Raw genomic sequence first — 14694 nt, forward strand, 5'->3', positions numbered from 1 at the left:
TTTTTTTTTTGTCTTCCATAGGTCTTCTTAGATGAAGTATTTCTTCAAATCTCTTGTCCATTTTTATGGAGTTATTTTCCATATTGTTGAATTTTAGAAGTTCGTTACACATTCTGGTTATAAGTCCTTTGTTGAATATGTGACTTGCAAATATTTTCTCCCAATCTGTTAGCTTAAGTTTTTATTCTCTTAACAATGTCTTCGTAAAACAATAGTTTTTGATTTGATGAAGTCTAATTTATCATTTTTTCCCTCTAAGAATCATACGTTTGGTGCCATTGATAAGAACATTTTACTTAACACAAGATCATAGAGATTTCTTTATTTTTCTAGAAGTTTTATAGTTTTATACCTAGATATATGAGCTAATTTTATATAAGGTGTGAGATATGGATCAAGGTTTTTGTTTTTTGTTTTCGCATAGAGATGTCCAATTATTCTATCACTATTTGTTGAAAAACCTCTAGCCAGACTGAAAAAGCAAATAAAGAGAAGACCCTAATTACCAATAACAAGAATGAAAAGGGAATGTCATCACAAGTCCCACAGACATTGAATGGATATTTATGCACGTAGATTTGATATTTTAGTTAAAATGGACCAATCCCTCTAAAGATACAAACCAGCAAAATAGACCCAAGAAAGAACAGTTAGCTGTCCTCTGCATTCTAAAGAATTTAAAATTAGAAAAATAATGTGTTAAATTTATGCAGATAATGACCATTTCAGTTGGTCTTCCTTCACTCCCAAAGTTCCAAGTTATCTTCTATTATCATTTCCCTTCTACTTTAAGAACATTCTTTCATACTTATTTTCATGCAGTTTTGCTGGTCATGAATTCTCTTTGTTTTTCTTTACCTGAGACTATTTTTATTTCAACTTCATTCCTGAAAGGTATTTGCTGTTTGCAGCATTTTTGGATTGACAGGGAGAGTGCTTTTTGTTTGTTTTACTGTCAGCACTTTAAAAATGTCCCATTACTTTAAAGCTTTCATAATTGGTGATGAGAAATTAGCAGTCAGTTGAATTGCCGTTTCCTGTATGTATTGCTTCCTTTTCCTCTGACTACTCTCAAGAGATTTTTCATTGATTTTGGTCTTCATCAGTTTGATTATAGTATGTCTTTGTGTGTATTTCTTTGTTTTTTTCTACTGGTAATTCACTGAGATTTTTTTGAAGACATAGTTTATATCTTTCATCATATTGAGAAATTTTTACATGTTATTTCTTTAATTTTTTTTTTTTCTGTAATGCTCATTCTCCTCTACAAATGTTAAATTAAACCTTTTGGTATGGTCCCCTGGGTTCCTGAACCTTTATTCTTTTTTTTTTTTTTTTTTTTTTTTTAGTTTATTTCCCTCTCTCTCCCACCTTTTTCTGATTGGATATTTTATCTTCAAGTTTACTGGCTCTTTCTCCTGCAATTTACATTTTCCTGTTGAGTCCATCAACTGAAATTGTTTTTTTTGTTACTGTACTAATTGTATCTGATTGTTTTTCACAGCTTCTATTTCCCTGCTGAGACTTTCTGTAGTTCCCTTATTTCAAGAGTGTTTGCCCTTATTTCTTAGAGCACAATTGTAAGTAGTTGCTTTGAAGTCTTTGATAATTTCAACATCTTGTTATCTTGGTTGGGGTCTGTTGATTGTCTTTTCCCTTGCAAATTGTTGGGATACATTTCATATGTCAAATAGTTTTGGATTGTATCCTAGACATATTGGATATTATGTAATATGACTGTGGATCTTTATTTTAATACTATAGAACTTTTCATTTGTTTGTTTTAACAAAGTAATCAATTTAGTTATATTTAGGCCACACCAACATTAATGGGCTATTGTTTCTAATGCCAGTTCAGCTTCAAGGGTTTTGCAGTGCTGTTCGGATTTGGTCTATATGTGTGCCACTATGGGTAAATGAACAGACCTATGGTTTAGTTCCGGAAGCTTCAAGTATCAAGGGCATGCATGCATAGCTTGTTGGTAAGCCCTGAAGTTCATTGATAATGTTGCAACGTATCTTTCTCAAGCTACTTCGTCTCTTCAATCTCTCTGACACTCTGGCTCCCAGAATCTTCCCTTCTTGGACATCTGGCCAGAGGGCTGGAGTTTTATAGTCTCTTTAATTTGCTGCACAGTCCCCACAGCTAGATCTGAACTTCTGTAGTCAGATGGCAAGTTGATAGAGAGAGACCTAACTAGAGAGTATTATGCTAAATTTAAAAAGCCAGTCAGAGAAAGAAAAATACCATATGATTTCACTCATATTGGAATTTAAGAAACAAAATGGATGAACATAGAGGAAGGAAAGGAAAAATAAAATAAGATAAAAACAGGGAGGGAGGCAAACCATAAAAGACTCTTAACTATAGGAAAACAAGGGTTGCTAGAAAGGAGGTGGGTGGGGGGTTGGGGTAACTGGGGGCTGGGCATTAAGGAGGGGACTTGATGTAATAAGCACTGGGTGTTGTATGCAACTCATGAATCACTAAATTCTACTCCTGAAACTATTAATACACTATGTTAACTAATTCAAATTTAAATTAAAAAATTAAAGAAAAGGGATTAGACAAAAAGCAAGAGGGATCTCCCATACCTTGTTCAGATACCAATTTCTCTGGTCAGAAGTCTTCCTCTTTCTCAGAATTTCAGGTGCTGGATGGCAGCTACCCAACCACTGTGAGATTAAATTTTGGAATTGGGGATTACCTGGGGACTGGGATAAAAGAAAATGAAAAAATACAAAATAAAAAATAGGGTGATTTTCTGTACTATCTCTGTTCTGTAGGTACCCTCCTTCCCATTCTTTGGAGCAGAAATAAATGGCTTCCTTTGAATGTTCTTTCTGTCTCTAACTAGTATGAAGTTTCAGGATTTGGGCTAAGTTTGAGTCTAGGTCTCCAGAATCAGAAGAAAAAAAAATGAGATTATTCTGATACCTTTAAGTTTTTGGAGTCATTAGGTAACTGCTCCATTCATTCTACAATGGACAAGACAGAGGACCTTGATTTGTTCCTTTTACCTAAAACCAGAACCTCTCTGCCTCAGTTTCTTGTCTATCCAAATTGTACGTTAATATCCAGAAATGACTGACCTTGTGTCAAACTCTGTGTAACTTCCTCAGTTCCTAAAATATGTGCTGCAAACCAGGAAATGAATATTATATGCATTATATAATTTTATCTTTACAGCAACACTTAAGATGTAGGTATTCTCACTCTCACTTTACAGACAAAGAAACAAGGTCCTAAAAAGAGTTAAATAACTCATGTGAGTCACATGGATGGACCAGGATTCTCAGATATGTAGACATTTTTACTGTGTCATGGATGTAACCTTGTAATTGTGTTCAACATTTGACGTTATTATTACTTTTTATTATAAAATAGAAACAGGCCTAGAAAAGCAATGCATGTGTTGGGATTCAAACTACAGAATTGAAAGTGAAGTTTCTTCTTCACTACTCCATGGAAAATTTGTGTGGCTAGATATGTAAAGAGGGCTCAAAAAATACTACCAAACAGGGATTTTCTAAAGGAAACATGTTTCAACACAAAATATTTTTTTAAAGATTTTATTTATTTATTTATTTGACAGAGAGAGAGAGATCACAAGTAGGCAGAGAGTCAGACAGAGAGAGAGAGAAGCAGGCTCCCTGCTGAGCAAAGAGCCCGACGCGGGGCTCTATCCCAAGACACTGAGATCATGACCTGAGCCGAAGGCAGCGGCTTAATCCACTGAGCCACCCAGGCGCCCCAACACAAAATATTTTTATCACAATGGAAAAACTGGGTTAATGTCTTAGATCCCCACAATATTGCTTATTAACTGACAGACTCTGTGCCTCCATCTCTTTACAGATGCCTCTCCCCCTTCTCCTTGTTTCATTGATTACAACACACCAGTTTTTTTTTTTTTTTTTTTTAATTTTCTAAGTGTTTTCAACCAGAACCACTGAATTTCCATCTGGCTGTTGTCCTATATTCTCCACCTTCTTTGTGCAAAGGCAAATTAAAAAGCCATGGAGGTTTCTTCTCTGTACAGTAGTTTCCTGCTTCCCCAGGCATAGAAAACAAGTCTGTAAACCTGGAGCCATGTGGCTGCTCTCATCAGAATGGAAGAGATGATCACATCTAGAATTTACACAAGACTCCTTTCAATGAGGCTGACTCTCTCCCCAGATGGGAGCCCATTCACCATGGCCTTTCAGTGCTTGAGGTGGAATAAAGATGTTACTATAATGATAGTCTATGAAATGAGAGTAAATATAGTGGCCTTGCATGAGAGAGTTTTCTATAGCAGAGAAGATTATAATAAAGACAGAAGATGCATCATGACCCCCCCATCTTGCCACATTTCCATAACAACACAGCTTTGTGGCTCCAGTGGGGCAAGGAATCAGGAGAGACATTTACAGATGTTTTATTTATCGGCAGATATTTCAGTGTCAAAGAAGGTGGAAGGGCTCCTCTCAGGTGTATTTCTCTAGGTAGTTGATGGAAGTATAAATTCACCAAACTGATCAGCCTTTGGAAATCTTTTTACTAGTTGAATCTCAAACTCTTTTACTAGTGATTTTTTTTAAAGGTATGCATTTAATGGGAGAGAGCCAGCGAGCGGAGAGCATACCAACAAAACAAAACACACTTCACTGAAATTAAACTCTTTGGAAGAGTTCCATGGTATCTCAGAAATATTCTGCCCTCTCCTCTGAGCTGTTTCTTTTATCTCTTTCTTTTGGAGATCTTAATTTAGTGAATATAGAGGATATTCAGATGTACATAGCTAATTTAGGACCTGCCCTGAAGACACCCCTCATGCACACATGTCACTACTGCAAGAGAAAAACTACAGAATTTTGTAAACTAGGTTTGAAAATAATCAGCCCCAAAGGCTGGAAGTAGGCTGGATTTTTATCATTTGGACAGATGGTATGGTCAGAAAGACTCTCCCTCCCCTAATAGCTTGAGATTGTAGATTCCAGGGTGTCCTAGAATAGGAATTCCTAGAATAGGAAATGGGCTCTACATCCAGCATCCACCAAGGGTCAACCCCACATCCTTCCCAAGACCTTGAATTGGAAGCACTTAAGGCTACCTGGAGGTTTTGAAGTTAATGTCCTGGAGATTGTTTACCTAGCACCTGGCTGAGGATTCTTTAAAGTTACAAAGGAAAATTTTAAAAACAGAAGAAAAAAATGCTCAGGCAACAATTACAAAAACAACTTCACCCCACTGAGTTTTATAGATTCTAGTTGCAAGCAGTGAGCTCACAGATGGCAGAAAGTGAAGTCACCAACTGAGGGGAAGAGCCTGCCTGGTGCCAGAAAACCACATGGTCATGGAAAAACAAAAAAACAAAAAAAAAACCCCAACCCACATGAAGCCAGGTGTCCCAGGCTCTAAGAACTGAAGTCAAGGTAGGAATAGGTTCAATTGTTAACTTCCTTGCAGGGCAAGGCCTCAAAGAGGGGTCAGAATGTCAGTGGCCCCAGATAGTGGGATGAGGACTTCCTTGATTGTTCATAAGTTTCACTTCTGTTTTGTAATTTCCCCCAACACCAATTTGCTTCACACATATTTTTACTAGTGATCTGGATAAACATCAAACAAAAACATTTTTAAAAGAAGATTAAAAGCTATGGAAATGTGGAGTATTGCTCTCCTTTCCTTCCCTGGTTGGTTTGTGTGTTTGTTTTTGATGATATTACTACTGGATTACTTTGCATGGGATTCGCTTGTTAGAAAACATGACTTGGTTATGTAAATTGTAAAATTAACCAACATTCTCATTTTGTCAAATACTTTATTTTTGGGGCGCCTGGGTGGCTCAGTGGGTTAGTGCCTTTGGCTCAGGTCATGATCCCAGAGTCCTAGGATCAAGTCCTGCATCGGGCTCTCTGCTTAGCAGGGAGCCTGCTTCCCCTTCTTTCTCTGCCTGCCTCTCTGCCTACTTGTGATCTCTGTCTGTCAAATAAATAAATAAAATCTTTAAAAAAAATGAAAAACAAAACTATATTTTCCCCCTCATAATATTTAATTATTTATTGAACATATGTGTAAAGGGTTCTCCTAGGCGTTTGGTTGTATACTATGAAGATGAAGAAGATACGATTTTTATCCTCAAAGCATTTAGCGTGTATTAGGATGAAAGAACAATGAAAACGAATAAGCGGAACAAAAGGCAGAATGTAATAAATGCCATAAGATGTTTCAGTAAGTGACGTGTGTGTTTAACCAACGCGATTTTTAAGTACAACGTCTGGTAGGGAGTAGAGCCTTCTTTGCGCGACGAATGAATAAATAAGTTAATGAACTAGGGAGTCATTTGGATGAGATTCTATGGAAGTTAGGAGGGGGTAGGTATTTTCTGGAGTAGAAGTCAGGGAGAATAACACAGAGGAGTTGCCTTTTGAGCCTTGATTGTGGAGATCGGAGTATTTGCAGATAAAAGGAAGGGCTTTTCAGGACAAGAGAACAACATGAGCACATGCTCAGCTGTGGGATAATGAGAGATACGCTTGGCAGTGTGCAAGCCCTCCAGTTCTGCTGAGCAACCATCACAATATACACCGAAATACACTGGAACAAAAATAAAACTAAACAAACCAGACACTTGCTGCCCTGTCTGGATTAACAAAATGTGGGACACAGCCCCACTGAGAAGCGGTTTGTCATTTGAAGCAGGCCAAGTCCTGGAAGCATCAAAGCCAGCCGAAATGACATTAAAAGGTGGACAAGTGATCTAAATTCTCTGGACCTTGGTTTCTTCATCCATATAATGGCGTGGCTACTACCTCTATTGCGAGGTTGTTTTGAGGATTATGTGAAGTTAGGTCTATAAGTTAGCTGGCATCTGACAGACATGACACATGTATATCATTTGTTGTTAATAGTAACAATAAAAGTAATAGCGGATATTATTTAGCCAGGTGTGGCTAAACATTGCAATGTGCCATTCATTTGAATTCTACTGAGTTTATATAATTATAGATAATAAGACATCTAAATAACTTGCCCATTAAATTCACTCTATTTTGTGATTTACCTCATGCACGGATCTGTTCAGCTGCATCTGGCTAGAAATGTTGAACAGTGTCATCACCAGAGATTTAGTGTGTCTTATGTAGATGAACATAAAACCAAATGTTTTCAAAGGAAGCAAGCTAAAGGAGAAATAGGGAAACAGCACAATGTGTTGGTGAAGGGGGCAAATGTTTTGTAGCCAAATCTAAATTAAAATCCTTGTTCAGTCACTTACTATCTCTGCGACCTTGGGTAAATTACCTAATGTCTCAGAGCTTTGACATCCTCATTGTCAAAGGGGATGATGATGATGATGATGATGATGGCAGCAGCAATAACAGCAACTAACAAAACAGCAACAGTAGTAATAACATTTACTTTATGCTGTCACTGTTGAAAGCACACCACCTGAGACATAGTATTATTATATATTGTTATCTTATTTCCCTTTACTATTTCTCCTTAAGGGTTCCAACACCAGGTGACCAGGTCTTGTGGCAACAATGAATTTCCATGCATGGTGATGGAGGAGAGCATATTTATTTGCTATTGGAAAACTTGAACCCTGACCCTAACTCTGCCACCAGCTCACTGGATGACCTTTATTACTCAACTGCCATTTCTTTATTTCTTAAATGCAGAAGTTTGATTGGGTAAGTGCCATCTTCAACGTCTTTCATTTTAAGATTCTCTGCACCTAGTATCTGAATTTGCCAGCAAACTGGGTCTGTCTGTACTTTGCAAGAGATGATTGGAAAGATCAACCAAAACCAACACGCCATCTCACATATTTATTTTGTTCACTTAAATAATCAAAGAGCCACACAAAATAGTAAAAAAAAAAAAAACTTAAAAAAAAACAAACAAACCTCTGTCTTAGTGCAGGCTGTTGTAGAGGAAATCATGCTTCTCTCTTTAACTCAGATTTGTTTTTTTCAAAAAAGGTTAAATTGTGAAATTCAGCGGGAAATTTTCAGTCTCCAGATTTTTGGCAACATGAATAGAGACCACTTAGATTGTTTACTGAGGTTCTTGACTTAGTAATGAAACGAGGTGTGTTGGGCAGACTTAGACTAACTTTTTAGATAGCTGCTAGCTCTCAGGATTGAAAGATATCCCAAACCACTAAAGAAGTTCCTAGATGTTATTGATAGAGAAAATTTGGAGAATTTTTCTTTATAATGGCCCCATGGAGTTGGGGGTAAGTGTTTTCAAGCTACTCCAGGCACCCGAGATGCACAGCATCTGTTTTTCAGAGCCAAATGGCAAAAGCATATTCTGTCTGGTCTTGGTGCATTTTGGAGTGCAGTCTGGGCCCTGTAGTGTGCCACACACCTTAGCCACTTTGATCCTCAAACAAAGATCTATAGAAAACTGGGGCTTTACACAGGCAAAGAATACCAGAGACAGGCAGTTTCTAAACAGGACCCTGAATATCCCACAGCTCACACAAACTGCCCTCCAGGTAATCTGTGACTCTTAAAGGCTGTCTAGGGTCCAGACTGCGGTGAAGCAAACAAGGTATACTCCAAGAGTGAGTGCCTCCTTAAATTTTATGCCTTAGGTGCCTTGCTTGCCTCAACCTAGTTTTACCCATGTGGCTGTCTATAGTTTATATGTTCATTCAGTGAAACTTTACTGAGTTCCTAGTAAGTGCCTGTCACTGTGCTACATACTGGCAAAACTAATAAAACAGTCCGTCTCCTCATGGGGTTTTGTTCCTGCAGGGAACTGCAAGTCGATATGACTGGAATCGTTTGCAGAGGTGGGAGAGTTTCAAGAAATAATTTAGGGAAGTGAACAGGAAATTGAGCAGGTATATGTTTGTGGACCACACTCAGGAGGATAAAGTGTTTGGAAGCTCCATGACTATGGAGACACGTTTGTGTTGTTAGCGCTGTGACAATGGTATCCAGCAAGAGAATAGGCAGGGTCTCAATGTTTGTGTGCTGTGTGTGATAGTGAGCCTTTGGCTTTTAAAAAGAATAGCAAAATTTTCCATTTTCCATTTTATAAATATCACTCTGATAGCATTATGGAGGGCAGAATAGGGAGAAGAGAGTCTAAATGCAGAAAACCGGTTATAGGATGATTGCTGTGATTAAAGTGAGAGATGATAAAAGCCATTATCAAACCCAAAATAGATATGAGAAACAAGGTATGAGAAAAGGAAGGATAGAGAATTGAAAGAGGTTTTGTAGGAGATGTAGATTTTGTGGAAAAGATGATTCACTTTGGGATACCTTTGAGTTTGAAGTGACTGTGAAACATCAAAATGAAGGTAAGTAGGGGGCAATGGTTCTGGAAGCAAGCCAGAAGTCTGGGCTGGTGAATATAGATTTGTTTCCAGAAACAGTTCTGGGCTTCATGGAATTATTTACTTCCTCTCATGAGAAAACTAGCAGGAGCTTGAGGTGTAGAGAGGGGAAAATAGGAGAAACAGCAAAACTAGGACATTTGAATTCTAAGGCCCCATGTCAATTACATCTTGATGGACCTGTCTTCTCCCTCATACAATGAAGGTATTTGTTCAGGTTATCTCTTTGTTCCTTCCAAATTTTATGTTCACCGACTATTCTAATTCAGGGTTTAAAAGTCTAATGTCTACAGAGGCAAGGTAACATTTTCTAATTAGGGAAACTGGGCAGGTGGAGACCATGATAATTTGGGGAGTATATGGTTAACCTTATCTCAATATAGAGCCCAGAGTTCCTACAGAGAAGAGATAGAGTGTATATTCACTCCTTATCTCTAGATAACTGTTGCCACATGAAAATTAGACATTTAGTATATGCTTTTAAGGAGATGAAAATGCCATGTTTCATTCTCTTGACCCAGTTCTTATTTCAGCTATAGGGACAGATTCATGTGAACTCCTAGTCATCTTGGGATTGACAATATGCCATCTTTGTGCCTCAAGATCTTTCCTAAATTTGTGGGATGCACTATTTTACTTGAAAGTGTGGTCTAAAAATGTGACCAAGTCAACACTTCAGGGACCATCCCTAAACCAATGGGGAATGGGAGCTTGTGTAAATGTTTCAGACTCTCATCTTTCTGGTGGATAATTCTAGGAAGCATTCTGTGCATTTTCCAGAGGTTAGAGTGGAATTAAACCCTCATTACTGTTAGCAGAAATCTTGAGAATGCACCCTGGTATTGTAAAATGTAGAACATCTCCATGGGAGTTTTAAAGTCATCTCCTATGACTGGAGACAGAATGTGCAGCTTCAACAGTTCTCGTATACTAAAGTCAGAATCATGTTAGGAAAGGAGTGGGACCCGGAATCATGGACTTGAAACATTTCAGTAGATGTATCTATAAAACTTGAGCTCCTAGGTTTCCCTGAACACTACTGAGCAATAGATTGCTGCTCTTTTTCTCTTGTTAGAGGAGAACAGTCTTCTCTCTCCAGGAGAACTTTACTGGGTGGATGTTTCCAAAAGGTCCATGCTTGCCTCCTCTCATTGTTTCTATACAAATAAACAGAACAATAACAGGTCTTAATACAGGTAAAGTAAATTAAAATCCCCTTCGAGAGAATAAAAAGCTTACTCACTAAAGCAGTGTAGGATCAGGCGGGAGCCTGGGAAACATGTGAGAGGTAAGATCAACATGGAATTGGATCAGGTAGAACTGAATGCAAAACTGTGTGAGTGTGAATTTATTGATGTAGGTAAGTGTTTAAGGACACATGGAGTTATTCCTATGAAGCTTCTGGAATGGATCCTTGAAGTTTGAGCATGATGATAAGTTATAATAAATGAGCTGGGTATGGCAAAGTATTGTGAAATGAATAATAAGGCCAAAAGGAAGTCAAAATGTTGGAATGGAGTACCACTGAGTACCCTGTACCTGACTATTTCCCTGGTAGGGCTCAGAAGCCATGCCTTTCACTGGACAATTAAGAATACATGATTGGTGGATGACTGAAAAGCTCAATGGTGGCTAACTGCTGTAGGACAGAGTTAATTGTAGGAGACACTGCCGTGGAACTGGGCTCCATAATTTCAGAAGCCAGCTGGCAGCACTCTACATCAGAGGAAAGGTGGTCGTAATGACCATAGTTGGCAGCAGAGCTGGGATGATAACCAGAATTTTTTGACTCAGAAGGTTCTGTCATAATGGCCATTAGATGATGCCATTCATAGAAGCAAGATAGGTGGGAAGCTGATGATAGTTACTGCTTGACCTATATAATAAGAAATAACTGAGAATTGATGAGCAAGGGTTGACATCAGCCACAGCAGTAAATGATTACAATTCCTCATTCAATGTCTACACATGATTGAGTTTTTAGATTCAGGGTCTTTTGCTTGAAGGAAGACTGGTTCCTCTCGAAGAAAAACTCTGAAATGCCATGACATTTTGTTTGTTTATTCAATAAATATTCTCTTAATACTTCCCTAAATGATTGATACAGCAATCTATGAGAGTAAATGTAAAAAAATATAAAAAAAAAGAAAAGAAAAGAGAAGTACTCAGAATTTACTAGGGCTATTGCATACAGAGTCATAGATTACAATTATGTGAGGGGAACCAAAATATCATAGTGGCCCCTTGATTAGAGTTAGGGCTTAGGAGGATAGATAATAAATGAAATCCTGACCCACGTCCATCTTATAGTAGATCCCATGGAGCCATGGTAGAACTGGAGTAGATAAGTAGGATGGATATACTTAAGTGGTGGTATAACCCTCACATTGATCCCTGACATGTGCAGTAAGAACCATTAAAGTAGAAAAGGCCAAGAAGAAACCTCTAAATCATTCCATATTCCAGCTAAGATTTATATCAGAAGAAATATCACATACTAGGAGGAACTATAGTTATAACTAGTGCTTCTGATATGTCCAAGGGGCGGACTGTAGCAGGTGCTTTTTTGTACCTTGTCACATCTCTGTGTTTCACTTCTGATATCAGCTGCAACTATGGTGGGAATTCACTCACTTACCAAGGACAGCATTTCGCTTCAAACTTGTGCTACATATCCTTCTCTTTTAAATCTAGAGTCTTCTTTAGTCATAGGAGTCAAGTAAGCCAGTAAGCAAACTGGGTTGGCTTAAAAGAGTATGCAGAAGAGAAAGGAAGTTAATGTTTCCAGTGGAGATGGGCACTGGTGCATAAATGTCACAGCCTCTCATCCTTTAGGCCATTGATTGTGGAGAACATTCTGCTTGCATCCCAGAAATTCCAGTGCAGTCAAGCCTCTGTTGCTTCCAGCAGTAATTACCCTTTTGCCAGCTTTTCCTCTTTGTCTGTTTCAGCTTCCTGCTCCTTTAATATTGATTTCTGGGATCAACTTCCACAGAAACTACTTATCCGCAACTCCTTGTCTCAGTGCTTGCTTTCCAGGGAAACCAAACTAAGAACTTGGAAATCTGGATTCCTATGAGAAACTCCTGATTTCTAAATGGTAACTACTAATCAATTAAGAAAAAATACTGTTTGGGGCCAGTCATAACACATCTGTGTTCATTCTTGCTCCCAGGAACCACTAGTTTGTCACTTTTGTTCCTCATTGAATTAAAGAGAATTTAGACCATCATATTAGGCATGACTTAGTATCCATGCATAGAAGAATGTACCATTCAATTTTTGTCTGACCTCAATACATATACAATAAAATGCAAATTACCATGTAATTACATCTTGCACAGACTGGAACCCAAGTGTTCCCTGAGCTTGGAGGTAAACATATGGTACTGGGGCTGGGAACCTTGTTCCCTGAGAGTTTGGGTCTAGCCCCGGAGATCAAACCATTGAACTGTTTGTCAGCATCAGGCAGTGGCTACTTGACAAAGTAAAAAAACACACAGCTGGTGCCCGAGTCTTCAATGCTTATGTCCCCTGGGAGAATCCTGCTTGGTCATGTGTATCTAAGCATACAACCTTGGTTACCCAGGAAACGAAGGCCAAGTGGGTCTGGATGTTTTTTCTATGGCCCTTATGTTTAGTAGATGAGATGTTGCTAGAGCAGTTCAGCTGTGAGCATCTTAGAGATGAGGGACTCATGTAGATTCCTTCACAAATGCATGTGACAACTGCAATCAGGGACAATTTGTGGTGACAAACACTGCTGAACACCGGAGCAAATAGCAATTGCTATTATTCTGAAGGTCTTTGCCTTGGTATACAAAATGAAGATAGACATTCATTCATTTGAAGATTAATTAAGTGCCTACTATGTGACAGGAAGTGTGTTAGGATCTGGGGATAAAATGGTAGATGAAATACACAAAGTCCCTAATCTTATGACTTTACATTCTGTTGAGAGTGATGGACATTAATTAATATAACAAATCAATAAGACAAGTTCAGTTGCTAATAAGGGCTATGAAGAAAATAAAACATGAAAATGTAGAAGGTGGCTGGCATGTGTTTGTAAGATGGGAAGAGGCCACTTTATAGGGAGAAGACAGGGAAAACCTGAGGTGGCATTAGATCAAGAAGATGTCAGTGTCATGAGGGTTCGCACACATGAACATCTGCAGCAAGAACATTCCAGGCAGAGGGAATGTGTGAGACCTTAAGGCAGAACTGAGGGTTCTCCAGAGAGTCAGGTGGTCTCTGATGATTTCAACAGATCTACCTTATACCTGAGGCCAGGAAAGGCTTTGGAAACAAAAAGGAACTAGAGTGTCAGAAGTGTGGTGGAAGGAGCCCTGGGTCAGAGACTCTGCTGTCTCTTCTTTCTGTTAGCTAAGTGGCCTTGGCCATGTCACTGTCCACTTTGAACCTCACTTTCTTCATTTAGACATGAATCAATTAGACCATCTCAGTGGTTCCCTTTGCCTTTTTTTTTTTTAAGCTTTTGAAACTTTTGCTCAAAGGAAATACCTAAAACAATTAGGATGTGGAGCACAGTTATGAAACCCTGGTTGAAGTGATGCTTAAGGAACCCTCTGCCACCAGCCCTGGAAACCTAGGGTCCCAAGGGTTCAGGCCACTTTGCTATATTCTCAGACCCAAGAGTGGCCCTGCATGTTTCTTCAATGCCTTGATGTCAAACCACTATCCCTGAGCCTTGCCCCTGCACCAGATCCTGGGGTCCAATTTGCTGGGAGTTTTCCATCTTTATGTTTGCAGAACCTCTGGAGATTGTAAAGACTGCAAAGTTGAAGTAAAAGGCCTCCTCTCAGCATTGAAGCACCACACAACCCAGGTCCAATAAAGAACTCAGAGAGGTTATGTTTCTCTAAGGCTAGAGTTGTGCAGGTTCCAGAACCCAGACAGATGGGCAGGATTTTTTTCCTCTCCTTGATGAAACTGTGGAACATGAAAAGTGTGGCAGCCACTCTTCCTGAGCCATATGGTGAGCACACAGTGACTGGTGTAGGTTCTGTGTCCAATCTATGTGAGAGCCCAGGATGACAGAGGTGATGCTCAGACTTCTTCAGGGTGCAGGCCTGACACCCTCCTGCAGTCTCCACTTTGTTCTCTGACTTTGCCAGTGTTGGCCCAAGAAGAACACTGCCACAGGCTTCCCATAAGCAGGTAAGTGGGGAGCCTGTTCTTCTGCTGCATCAGCAACTTTCCTTTGCACAGCACCCTGGAGAAACCTCCTCATCTCCACCCTAGGACCCACAGACAGGGGGATGATGAGGAGCTCATTAAATGTTTAAGCATGAAATATAGTGTAACTCTAGTTTGAATTAGTTTCTCTGAG

This window comes from Lutra lutra, chromosome 17 (assembly GCF_902655055.1).
Source record: "Lutra lutra chromosome 17, mLutLut1.2, whole genome shotgun sequence".
Lineage (NCBI taxonomy): Eukaryota > Metazoa > Chordata > Mammalia > Carnivora > Mustelidae > Lutra > Lutra lutra.